Here is a 14521-nt window from a genome sequence, read left to right as displayed (position 1 = left end):
CCATTGAAGAACCAAGTTATGGGGTGGGGGGGCGGTGGGAAACTTAGTTAAATTAGAATCTATAGTGTTTACTTTTTGGTAAGAATTGAATGTTATTGATATTTTTAGGTTTTAAAACATCATGCTGTCTTTAATTTAATTGACAGGAATAACTTTAGGTTTGGGATAATTTATTTCCCTTTTTTTCCCAAACAAACTAAATAAAGATAATTCTCTTTTCCAATTACTATTCCCAGGTTTTAGATATAGTGATAATTAATATATTTCATTTAACTCAGGGTGTGGCAAAAGAAGATTTACAGTTTTTCATATAACACAATAATTAATAAATAATAATATAAGAATAAACTCATTTTGTGTACTCACAACTTTAAACCTACTTTTGCCCCACCCTGTATATTCACATTTATGTACAAATGAAACTAGTTTGTATTGCTTCCATTTCTCACACTATTCAAACTAACTTAAAGAATATCAAAGGAATTTAAGTTGAATACAGAGAATAATTCTGGAAAGGAGAGTTTGGCTTTATCCTTTTTAAAAAAGAAATATAAATTAATAGATACCAATAAAGTGAAAGTACAGAATGAGAGTTTTAGCTAAATAGGAGTCATGCATGCATGATTGCATAAGCATGTGTGTAACCCAGGAGAGAAAAGTCAGAAATCCTTGGAACATAGTCACTGTGAAAGTGAGCAAACGAGCTAATTCAGTCAATGAGGACAAGAATGCCCAATAAGAGGGCCTAACGTTGTTGTGACCTTGAGCAGGTAAGTCATGAGGAATTAGTAATACAGAATGGAATTTCAAAAAAAAAGAAAAAGAAAAAAAAACAGTCACCAGCGAGTAGAGCCTGAGAGGGCAATTGAGTAGCCAGAAAAGGCAGAAGTCTGACTAGCAGCACAACAAAGATGAGTAGCCTCTGAGCAGGAAATGGGGAAATGGAAGGACCAGAAAGAAGACAGACCACACAATAGTAAAACTTCCATGGTACCTGTTGTCCATTGCATGTCTCCCCCTGTCCAGCTTGGACTCCCTAAGCTTATTTCACTTTAAATCCTTTTTTATGGATTAAATAATATATTTATTTATAAATACAATGTATTTGCATTTTCTTTTTTTCTTTTTTTAATTGTTGTTCAGATAGTTGTCCCGCCTTTTTCCCACTGCTTACCCCTACCCCATCCCCCTCTACTCCCACAGTCAATCCCCCACCATTGTCCATGCCCAAGAGTCCTCTATTTGTGTTCCTTTTTTTGCCCCTTCCCCTTCTTTTCCCCTTTATCCCCTTCCTACCTCCCCTTTGATCACTGTTAGTTTGTTCTTTATTTCCAAGTCTCTAGTTCTGTTTTGCTCATTTAATTTGTATGATTAGGTTCCACAATTTTGACAATTGGCCAATAAAAGTAATCCTAAAGACAGGTGATTCAAGTATTTAAAACATGAGTTATTATTTTTAAATCACCATCACCCTTGTCATATTTTGCAATAAGCAAAGTTGTTTGCTAAATACTGTCAGATCTTAGAATTATGATTTCATAGATGATAAAATCTAAAATTTATGTTACTTTGCATAGTTTATTAGTGTTATGAAGCAATAGCCCATTTTTATCTGACTCCTTTATTCATATAATCCAGGTGAAATTTCCTGGAAATTCATATATGGAGATGCTGCATTGAACACAAAAACAGGATGCTGCTATGTGCTGGGGAGTAAAATTCATTAATTTAACACATGGACCCTTCTGGAAGAAGAAAAAATTGAAAATGTATGAAGGGATATTTTTCTGTAGTTTTTATATTTTGCCTACAAAGACATTAGTTCAAATTTTTATCAAGTGGGTCATAATCTTTTCTTTTTCTGAAAGAAAGCAATGAAAAGTGTAAAGCAGTACATTACCACTTCTCTGAGCCAGATAGGGTCAATCAATGTCAAAACTGACTAGAGGAAGCACCAAGGTAACATAGCTTATCAGAGGTAATACTAGGGCTCTCAAATGAGAAAATCTTGTGAAAGCAATGAAAGGAATGAGAAGCACAGTGACACACACAGGTGGGGAAATCAGAGTGCTGATCTGAATTCTTTTTTTAGTAAACAATGTGCCTCTGATATCAGACTTAGTGGGCCAATGAGTCCAACTTTTCAGGCTGATTTTCTGCTAATCTCAATTGTCTGAATATTAGATTTAATTTTTAAATATATCTCAATTATCTGAATATTTAATTGAATTTTCTTGACCCCAGTGTGAGCACTCATTGACACAGCTGTGCCCTTATCCAATATAAAAATAAGGTTGAAAGACCCTTTTTTGATTTTATTATTATTTTTTAATCCTTACCCAAGCATATGTTTTTATTGATTTTTAGAGAAAGATGCAGTGGGGAAGGGGAGAGAGAGAGACATTGTTGTGAGAAACATCAAACAGTTACCTCCTATACACAACCCAAACAGAGACTGAACTCACAACCTAGGGTATGTGCCCAAACTGGGAATTATACCTGCAACCTTTTGGTGTATTGAGGACACTCCAACCAACTTAGCCACCCAGCCAGGGCAAAAGACTCTTATTAACAACCATGTTTTTGATGTATGATTGACATACAAAGAGCTGTACCTATTTAATGTATATAGCTTGATCAGCTTGGAGATAAGTATGCACTCATGAAATCATCACCACAATGTATGCGATAAACACATCCATTACCTCAGAATCCTCCCGCTTCCCTCTGCATTTATTTTTTGTTGTGAAAAGAACACTTAACATAAGATCTACCACCATAGCAAAAATTTAAGTAAACAATACAGTATTATTAACTGTAATATGTGGTACACTATATCTCTATGCCATATTCATTTCATATAACTGAAACTCTGTGCTCTTTTACTAGTATCTTCCCTTGTCCTCTTCCCCCATCCTGTGGCAACCACCATGCTATCCTCTGGTTCTGAGTTCAACTATTTTAGACCCCTCACTCACATCAGCACTTTCACGTAGTATTTGTCCTTCTGGAAAGACTGATTTCACTTAATATAATATCCTCCATATTTATCCATGCTGCCACAAATAGAAGAATTTCCTTCTTTTTAAGGCTGAATAATGTTCCACAGAGTGTGTATATCAGATTTTCTTTATGTATTCTTCAAAGATGAATATTAATGTTGCTTCTAAGTTTTGGCAATCATTAATAATGCTGAAATGCATGGGAGTGTAGTTTCTTTGAGACAATTCTTATCAGTATTTATGTTTAAATAGTAAAAGAATAAAATGTCAAGAAAAGGATATAAAAATATGCAACCTCATATTCAAAACTATGAAGCTAAATATAAAAATTCAAAGACAAACCTTGGACTACTTACAATTTTAACAAATATAGCATTTTCTACTGTAAGAAACAGTGGATTAATAAAACAGATCAAGTTTAATCATCACTCTATACCAACAGAAAAATAAATTGCAAATCAAGTAACAATGTTGATGCAAAATTGAAAATGTTTTAAAAAATAAAAGAAAATAACATAATTAGATAAGAACCTTTACAACAAAAAGAAAAATCCCCAAAAAAGAGACATGATTGTTATTTGCATATATGTACACACTTTTTTTAAATTATGAAATAATTTGGATAATATGAAAAAGATAAAAAAAAGATATTGAAGTGTGAGGGATGATGGCAGAGGAGTGAATGGAAGTTACACTGACCTCCTCCTGGGAACAATCTGGAATTACAACTCAATTGTGGAGAGATTGCCCAGAACAAACAACTGAGCAATAGCCAGAGAGAAGCATATACCTTGGGACACACAGAAGAACCAGCTTCAGCACAACCTGTCTGGTTAGGAGTGCTATAGAGACTCAAGAGGGCTGGTTGGGCTCCCACAGGTGGCAGGGCCAGCAGGATAATGAAGTAGCCGGTTGGGTCCTCCAGAGAATATTGGGGCCTAAACCCTAACTTAGGATCCCCAGCCTAGAGCATCAGAGACCAAAAGTACACAGATAACAACCAGTGGCAAAAAAACCCAAAGGGTCACCCTCTGCCAGGGATGGACAGCTGGAGAAACAAGGGCCATTACAAGGGCTGACACAAATTTTCATTTGAAGCCACTTACCTTGGGCTCTGGCAAAGATGAGGACGGAGTGGGATGGAGACTCTTGAGGAGAGACAGGATACAGAATCCTTGGGGAGAGAACTGAGAGAGAGTAGCCACCAGGATCTAGTGCTGAGCCAACCCCCACAGGCAGCAACCATCCAGCTCAGGCAGACCACTCCCCTCCCAGGAGGGGTTTGGCCCTGACCTACGGTGCTTAAACCTGACTGCTGAGTGCAGAGTGACCAGATTAACAATTGAAGGAGACAGCCAGTGACAGCAGATCACTGGAAGTATCGAACAGGCTGCCCAAGATCAGACAAGGCCAACATCTGACATTACCAGAGGCAGATCCAGAAAGGAAAAAACAGTGGAAAATATGAGAGGCTACTGAGATGAAAGCCACTGTGGTCTCCTTCATGATTTGCCATATTTTCTTTCCTGCATAGCTTTATAACATTCATTTCTTGTCCAGCGAGTTTGTATATAATGTCACTAGATTTTATACTACTGTGTATTTCAGTTCACATATTTTGCCCCTCCCTTCTCTTAGCCCATTTTACCTTCCTCTTTCCTCACAATATTTTCATTTCAAATTTGGTTTTCTCTCTAGCTACAACTTGTTTCCATTCCACACTCTTACTATTTCTCCCCCACCCAGACACTCAAAAAGAATTTTCTTGTCAAGAGTCATTTCACATCCTTTTGCCCAGCTCTCAAAATACCTGTGTTCTCTCTATGCCTTTAACAAACTTTGCTAGTTGGTTGTGGGTAGGGTAGTTGTTATGTCATTTTGTCAAGGTTATCTCTAGAGCTTCACTAATTCTGTATTTCAAATATCAAATTGTACGGGACCCCTTCCCTACTCTTTCTTTCATCTCAAATTTTAATTTTGCCATTTTAGCCTGTTTTTTTATCTTTTTCTTTTTTGTCTTTCTTCTATTTCTCTTTCATCCTGCCCTTTTATTGTTCTTTATTCTCCATTTTTTCTTCTCCTTTATATGCCAAATTTTAATTTTTCCCTCACTTAGTCTGGTTTTTGTTCCTCACTCTTAGTATTCCCTCTCCTTCTATCATTTCAAAATCACTTCCCATTCCTCTAAACATCTCCTAGACCTTTCCTTGTTTCTTTTTTCTCTCTCATTCCCTTACCATCTATATTAATTTTAGCTTGTTTGTTGTTGATAATACTCTGCTGGATCTTTGGCTGCTATATTCTTATTAATATTTAATATTTTTCCTTCCTTTTTCTTTTTCTCTCTCTCTCACTTTATTTTATTTTATATTATTTTAATTTCTATTTAAACCCAATATTATCCACTTCCCTTGTCATTCTCCATTCCACACTCTTCATTCCCTTTTTTATTCATGAGATAAACTTTACCTTCTCTCCTTCCATTGCTCCAATTCCCAACTCTTATTAGTGCTCCTCCCCCTGCCCCTGAAAATCATTTTTCTTTCAGTAGATCATATCATATCCACTCTCCTTTAATATAATAGTCTAAATCTCATTATACCCTTATTAATACTGACTCATTTGCTATTTATAGTGGGATTGTCAAGGGGGAGTTATATTTCCAGGTGTGGGTTTGTTTCTTGGGCTCTGTGTTTTTGTTCAGGCAGCATGTGCACAACAGCACATGATTTATAGATTCAACACAATCTCTATTAAAATACCAATGACATATTTCACAGATATAGAACAAACATTTCAAACATTTATATGGAACCATAAATGACCCCAAACAGCTGTAGCAATTTTGAGAAAGAAGAACGAAGAAGGTGGGATCACCATACTTGACATCAAACTATATTACAAGGTCACAGTAATCAAAACAGCCTGGTACTGGAATAAGAACAGACTTAAACATCAATGGAACAGAATAGAGAGCCCAGAAATAAACCTAAATCTCTATGGTCAATTAATATTGGACAAAGGTGGCAGAAGCATAAAATGGAGTAATAATAGCCTCTTCAACAAATGGTGTTGGGTGATCTGTACAGCTACATGCAAAAAAATGAAACTTGAGTACCTACTTACACCATACACAAAAATAAACTCGAGATGGACAAAAGACATAAATATAAGTTGGGATACCATAAAAGCCCTAGAGGAAAATACAGGCAGGAAAATCTCAGATATTCCATGCAGTAATATTGTCATTGATATGTCCCCAAGTGTAAGGGACATATAGGAAAGAATTAAAAAATGGGATATAATAAAAAAAATAAATAGCTTCTGCATGGCTAAAGAAAACATTAGCAAAATTGAAAGGGAACCCACTGTATGGGAAAATATATTTGCCAATGATATCTCAGACAAGGGTTTGATATCCAAAATGTATAAAGAAGTCACATGGCTCCACACCAGGAAGACAAACAATCCAATTAAAAAATGGGTGAAGGACCTGAACAGATACTTCTCCAAGGAGGATACACAGAGTGCCCAGAGACATATGAAAAGATGCTCAGCATCACTAGCCATCAGACAGAAGATGGCAAATTAAAAACCACAATGAGATACGACTTCACACATGTCAGAATAGCCATCATAAACCAATCAACAAACAAAGAGCTGGAGAGGTTGTGGAGAAAAGGAAACCCTAGTACACTGTTGGTGGGAATGCAGACTGGTGCAACCACTATGGAAGACAGTATGGAAATTCTTCAAAAAACTAAAAATGGAACTGCCTATTGACCCAGCAATTCCACTGCTGATATTTTACCCTAAGAATCATGAAACACTAATTCAAAAGAACCTATGCACCCCAATGTTCATAGCAGCACAATTTATAACAGCCAAGTGTTGGAAGTAACCTAGGTGCCCATTAGTAAATTAGTGGACCAATAAGGTGTGGTACATTTACACAATGGAATACTATGCAGCAGAAAGAAAGAAGGAGCCCCTACCCTTCATGACAGTGTGGATGGATCTAGAGAGCATTATGCCAGTGAAGTTAGCCAGGTGGTGAAAGACAAATACCATATGATATCACCTATAAGTGGAACCTAATTAACAAAATAAACAAGCAAGCAAAATGTAACCAGAGACATTGAAATTAAGAACAAACTGACAGTAACCAGAAGGGAGTGGGGAGGTAAATAATGTAGGAAACAAGGTTAAGGGTCATAAGTGAACATGTATAAATGACCCATGGACAAAGCCAAACGAGGGTTAGGATTGAGAGTGAGGAGTGGGGGTAGGTAGAATATTGGAAAGTGGTTGTGGGAAAATGGAGACAACCGTATTTAAATATCAATTAAAAAAAAGAAAAAGGTAAAAATTGGTTGGGGAAATTTTCATATACTATAATGGATGACAAGCCACTATCACTTCAATTAAAGAATTTCTATAAACCTACAATGTATAAATAAATATAGTATAAGAAAATGTATAAATATATATAAAAGATAATATTTGGTAATTTTGAAATATTGAATGTACTGTTTTATAAATGTTTATATATTAAGGAATATAATTATATTTATATAGTTATGTGAAATATAAAATAATAATGTTTATTCTCTTGGTTTTAAACCAATGATAATTAAAATAATTCTGAAAATATTGTCATTGCTAATATCAAACTTTGGTAAATCTTCATGGAAAAGGATGATTACATTTAGTGTTGGTGAGAATGCAATTTAATCTGAAAACAAGTTGGAAATGTTTCATTTGATGTGTTTGGCAGTAGATGACAACATGTATCATAAAAGGTGAAAAAAGTGTCCTGCTTTATGATCTACACTTTACTAATAAAAATTAGTCACAGGAAAATAATTCTAGATATATCCAAAGTGTTGTCTACAGGAGTATGCATTGATGCACTATTGACAATTGTAATATACTGAAAACAACAATTTGACAGTAGTGTAAGATTCTAAAGAGAATGTTGTAGGTAACGTGTCCCTCTCTCCCTCTTCTTCTGCCTCTCTGTCTGCTTTGCTCTATATACCTAGATCCAGATCTGGATTTGACAAATCTACATGCTTTCCAATTGATTGCTCAAGAATTGCAACAGTCACTTAAGTTGCTTCAGGATTTGACTATTATAAATTGTGTGCTATGAACATTGTGGTGCATACGTTCTTTTGAATTGGTGTTTCAGGATCCTTAGGGTATAATTCTGACAGTGCTGCTGGGTCAAAAGGCAGTTCCATTTTTAGTTTTCTGAGAAAATTCCATACTGTTTCAATGGAATACTACACAGCAGAAAGAAAGAAGGGGCTCCTGCCCTTTGCAACAGCATGGATGGAACTGGAAAGCATTATACTAAGTGAAATAAGCCAGGCAGTGAAAGAGAAATACCATATGATCTCGCCTATAAGTGGAACCTAATAAAAAAAAAAAAAAAAAACAAGCAAGCGAAACACAACCAGAGGCATTGAAATTAAGAACGAACTGACAGTTACCACACAGGAGTGGGGAGAGAGGTAATAGGGGAAGGGCCATCAAGGAGCATGTAAAAAGGACACATGGACAAAGCGAAAGGGAGTAGATTTAAGGGTAGGAGGCAGGGGGGGCATGTTGGGGTAAAAATGAAGACAACTGTACTTGAAAAACAATATAAAATAAAAATATAAATAAAATAAAAATTTAAAAAATTGCAACAGTCATTGCTGGGGATGTTTCTTGTTGGGAACCTCCCTGCCTGGTTTCAGAAGCTATAACCCACCATGGTTAAGGCTGAGTCAGAGTTGGGACCATAAGCCACGAAGGAGACAAAGCTTATCTCCCTGGCAGGTGTGCCACCTCTGCCCACTTCACCCTGCTTGACTCTGAGCTTGACCAGTTAGCCAATGATGGGTAAGAATCCTCAAAGGAGGATCAACCTAAGAGAGGCTCTGGTCACCAGGGATAAGCTCGCAGGGAAGGACTCAGGGGGCTGTGGCAAAAGAGGGTGATGGACCCTCGCCTCTTGGCTTTGAAATAGCCTGAGTCCTCATTCAGTCTGCAAGAAGTCTCCTAATCTCTTGGCTGCCTTACTTCCCTTGCCTGACTTAAGCCTGAAGCAATAACAGAGGGCAGTGCAGTCCTGTGCTGGGAGGGGTGGATTCCCCGGGGAATCAGGCCTAAGAAAAATACATACATTCCTGTGAAACCTACTTAATTTGTACCCTCAGCTTAAAACATAAGGGTCCAGACCTGAGATGAGTCTGGTGCCTAAAGTTTTATGGCCCTCTAACTAATTGGCTGTAACTCAGAATAAGCCCTCAAAGTTCTCTGTAAATCCTGTATTGTTTAACCCTGACTGCCTAACAATGATTGATGAGCTTTATCTGTATTCCTGTGCTAATGAACCTAATAAAAGCCCATGGAGGGAAAGGCTCTGGGCCCTTCTCCTTTGAGAGATCAGCCACCTCTCCTCCCCAAGTAGATCATGTCTTGGTAGACTTATTCTTCATCCATGGCTGACGGGGGCTGCGTTAAAGCTCCCCGACAGTTTCTGATTTATGAATCACTGTTTTACATGTACATTGTATTTGTAAACTATGAGAGTTAAATGATTCTTCCTTATGACATGCTAAATAATAAACAACAATGTATGTTTCTTAAGTGCAATGCAGGGTTTTACTTCTTGGTAAAATGCCTGATTTCTGTTCACTCATATATCTGTGTGCACATAGTCATATACTTTTTTATTAACAAAGACACTGAGTATAGAAAGAAAAAAACATTGAAATGCCTATAGTATTATTTCTGCCTTTCAAGAGATCAAAAAGAGCATAGTTATAAATTCCCAAAGATATCTTGGAGAATAAAATATAATATAAAGGGATGTGCAGTTTATACTTGGAAATATACTAATTCCCATGGTAAAACCTGCTTATTTTTTATTCAATAATTTTATTGTATTTTTATTACCATTTAGTCCCCTTATAATACTGCCTGCCCCACAATCACCACACTATTGTCCATGCCCATGAGCTCTTTTACTTTTTTGCTCAATCCCCCCACCCCTGACCTCCACCCCTTAGTTGTCATCCTGAAATCTATGAATCTGTATCTATGTTGCTTGTTAGTTCAGTTGGTTCATTAGATTCCACATACAAGTGAAATCATATGGTATTTGTCTTTTCTCTGCCTGGCATGTATCACTTAGCACAATGTTCTCCAGGTTCATTCATACCAACCCAAAGGGTAAAATTTCTTGTTTTATACTCAGGTAGTATTCCATTGTGTAAATGTCCCTTAGTTGTTTTATCCACTCCTCTAATGATGGACACTTGGACTACTTCCATATCTTGGCAATTGTAAATAAAGCTGCAGTGAACATAGTAGTGTTTATGTTCTTGGACATTACTGTTTTGGTTTCCTTCAGATATTTTCCCAGACATAGAATCACTGGGTCAAAAGGCAGATTCATTTTTAACTTTTTGAGGTATCACCATACTGCTTTCCACAGTGGCTGCACCAGTCTGCATTCCCACTAACAGTGTAGAAGGGATCCTCTTTCTCCACATCCTCACCAGCACTTGTTGTTTGTTGATTTATTGATGATAGCCAGTCTGACTAGTGTGAGTTGACATCTCATTGTGGCTTTAATTTGCATTTCTCTGATGATTAGTGAGCATCCTTTCATATGCCTATTAGCCACCTTTATGTCCTCTCTGAAGAAGTGTCTATTCAGATCCTTTGTCCCTTCTTCAATTGGGTTGTTTGTTCTTTTTTGGTGTTGAGTTTTGTAAGTTCTTTATAAATTTTGGATATTAACCTCACTTCAGATGTGTCCGCATATGTATTCTCTAATAATATTATTTAAAGGTAAATTTTTTCCTTTCATTTTTTAGACAGAGGGGAAGGGACAGAGAGAGAGAGAAACATCAGTGCGTGAGAGAAACATTGATCAGCTTCCTCTTGAATGTGCCCCAACCAGGGACCAAACCTGCAACCCAGTCACATGCCTTGACTGGGAATTGAACCAGCAAAACTTTATCTTGTGGGAAGACACCCAACCAACTGAGCCACACTGGTCAGGGTAATTTAAAGGTAGTTTTGAGTCACAAAAAGATTTATTAAAGGAATGTTACTTGAAAGAGATAGATGAAATAGTCATATGTATTTTGCATTTCTAGACCCAGATTGCTAATGACCTCTTTGAGTTGTTTTGTACACAGTTAATAACCAGAAGTGGAGGACTGACAAGGATTGTTTAAAGTCCCTGTTAGGATTTTCTCTGTTTAGTCATAAGTAAGATCAAAATAAGTAATCTTAGAGGAGTTAGTGGTAGTATTTGAACAATGACAGGACGAATTCTGTAACACAGTAGAATTAAAATATATGCAATAAGCTTTAGAAGGAGATCAAGCACTGAAGTCTTTCTCACCTCTTCAGAAAAGAAATTTGTAAAAGCATTTGCATAGCATAAGCAAATGAGATAAATAAAAAAGCAAACAAAATATTAATTTATTAAAAGAGGCAATTATTTCAAAATCAAAACACAACTCAAAGTAATCCATCATTACAATAAAAATATTTTGAAATATTAGAACTGATCCTTATCCAAAAAGCATGACATTTGGAATAAGTGTTATTTCTCTTTTGTTTCCATAATCATTAAGTGATTTGTAATTTATGGTTAAAATAATCTGACTTCAAGTACATTCTTATTCCACTGAAGTATGGAAAAATCATCTATTGGATGTTGAGCTGAATCAAAATAATAATAATAATAATAATAATAAACAATAAAATTATTAAAATTTAGCCTGAACCTTGAAGGAGACTTGTACAATTTTGGGCAGTGCGGAGGAACTGAACTCAGTTGGAGTAAGTTAAAGTCTGCCCTAGAATTGCATGTTCTACCCACTGTTCCCATACTAAAAGCCACTTAAAAGATCCAGGCTTTTGAGAGTAATGTATTGTATTAATTACTGAGACCATCTGGACTGATATGGACTGAATGAATCCTACTAAGCCTCTATATAAACTCCTAAGAATCTGGCAGTTGTGTATGGATAACTAGTCATCTTTCATCTGCTCAAGAGAAGCCTCGAACATAAGTTCCCTGGCTTATTAAGGCTCCCACCTACAAAAAAAAAAAAAAAAAAAAGAACTTTTATTCTATTCTGGGTTTTTTTTTCTAAGCAACTACCAATAAGTTAAAAAGAAACTTAAATTACTCAGGTATCTGTCCCCTTCTTCAGACTTGAGAAACACTGCATTCCTAAGTGCAGCCAACCATGTTACATATGTGGGTCATATATAGCACAGTATTTAAGAGTTCAGACTGAACTGGCTTTGAATTTAAGCATCTAAGTTTAAGTTGGACATTTTATACTTAGCCTCACTAAGCTTTAGTTTCTTTACCTGTAAAATATTCTATGGTTGCTGTGAACATCATAAAGAATGTGTAAAAACAATTTTTTTTTAAACCCTACCACAGTAGCCGCACATGGTAAACATATTGGCTATTGTTTTATAATTATTATGGCTAGTTTCATTAGTAGGACTAAAAATAGACAGGTGTTAAGCATCTTTACAGCTCTAGAGTCCCCTGCAAAGCTCTCAAACTCAGACATCCAACTGATCCAACATGAATAACACCAATCACCATTTATGCTTATAATATTCTATAAGAATATATTAATAATTATAAATAGTTATAGAAGTTTTAATTTTTATGTTAGATTTAAAAAGTAGAATATGCCCCAGATACTACACAACTGCCTTTTTTTTCAATTTTCATGAATGTCTTTCAATACATATTTGTTGCTATTGTCAATCACAATCTCAACTACCCAATCACCAAAGCTAGAAAACTAAAAAAATTATTCTTTGTCTCTTTGTCTCTGCCCCTATGTTTGATTTAATCTCCAGATTTTAACTCTAAATATTTATCAGATCAAATCTTCTATGGCCTTATTATAACCAGTTTATTTCACTTGTTCATAGTTTCTTTTTATAACCATTGTATTATCTCCCTAATTGTGCTTCTTTCATTCAGGCAATTTATACCAAATAAAAACACACAACTATATTCTTACTAAATTTCATTTTCAACTTTATTACCACTTGGCCTAATTTTCTTCAAATCTTCTCCTGAGAAGATAAAGTCTGATCTATTTTTATGTCATTCAAACCTTTTCATAATGAAATTTCTGTTTCTCCAACTATCTACCACACTTCCTACCTTATACTGGATCCTCTAGCAAACCCACCTACTTATAAATTTCCCTACATCTATTTGCCCTTCTCTCTATAGTTATCCTTTTACACAGAATTCCCATTCCCTGAGTTGACCACTGCCTACCTCAACTGAAGCATCATTCAGTTGAAACAACACCACCACTTTCCACACCAGTCTCCCTCAATATGGCCTACGTGGCATTCTTCTGAGTCCTGAGACATCCTTTGTATAAGTATACCACTTTCCATGTCACATTAAATTGCAATTTTCTATTCATAGGTCTAATTAACATTTGGAAGTTGGGAGAACTTTCTTATTTTAAATGTTTTCATTTTATATTGCTAATACATACATAGGTAGTGTTTTTTTAAGTAAAAATTGTATATTTCAGAGATGAAATAAACATAACCTTTTTTTTTTTTTTTTTAGGTCTTAGGAATTGAGAAAGAGTGAGAGAAACAGAAACTTTGAATATTTCTATGTTTTGGTAACCAGAGAATGATACCACATTCCGAATTTAGGACTGCAAAAAAAAAAGATCAAATCTTGGTACAAGTATTTAAAAGAAAAAAGCAAACAAAATATAACCAGAGACATTGAAATTAAGAACAGCGTAACAATAGCCAGAGGGGAGTGGATAGTGGGGAGAGGGGTCTACAGGAGCTACTATAAAGGACACAAGGACAAAATCAAGGGAAAGGGTAGAGGCGGGGGAGGAAGGTAGGATTGGCTTGGGTGGGGTGGAGGGATGGGGAGAAAATGCAGACAATTGTAACTGAATAAATTTTTTTTAAAATTAAAAAATAAATAAATAAAATATCAGTAACAAGAGATATCTACACTACGCCAAATGGACATGTGCAATAAGAAATAAGACATAGGAGAACCAAGATGGCGGCATAGGTAGACACACTGCTCCTCCTCGCACAACCAGAACTGACAGAAAATTGAACAGCAAGGAAGTCCGACACCAAGTAGATAAAAAAGAACATACATCCAGACTGGTAGGAGGGGCAGAGACGGGCACCAGAGTGGAGAGGACTCGTGTTGGCCATGGCGGGACTGAGACTGGCGGAGTGTGGGACCAACGGGGCAGGCAGTCTGACCACTAGCAGACCCTGCGGCCCTACAGTCTCACACAGATGAACCAAGAGGGCCGGACTCAGAGTGGCGGAGAATGGGGCAGGCAGAGCGGTGGGTAGCACCCTGAGGCCCCACATTCACGCACAGATAAACCGGACAAACGACGGGGAACGAAGCAGACCGCGTAACCCAGGGCTCCAGCGCGGGGGGAAATAAAGCC

This window comes from Desmodus rotundus, chromosome 8 (assembly GCF_022682495.2).
Source record: "Desmodus rotundus isolate HL8 chromosome 8, HLdesRot8A.1, whole genome shotgun sequence".
In the NCBI taxonomy this organism is placed as follows: domain Eukaryota; kingdom Metazoa; phylum Chordata; class Mammalia; order Chiroptera; family Phyllostomidae; genus Desmodus; species Desmodus rotundus.
This window is presented reverse-complemented; position numbering follows the sequence as displayed.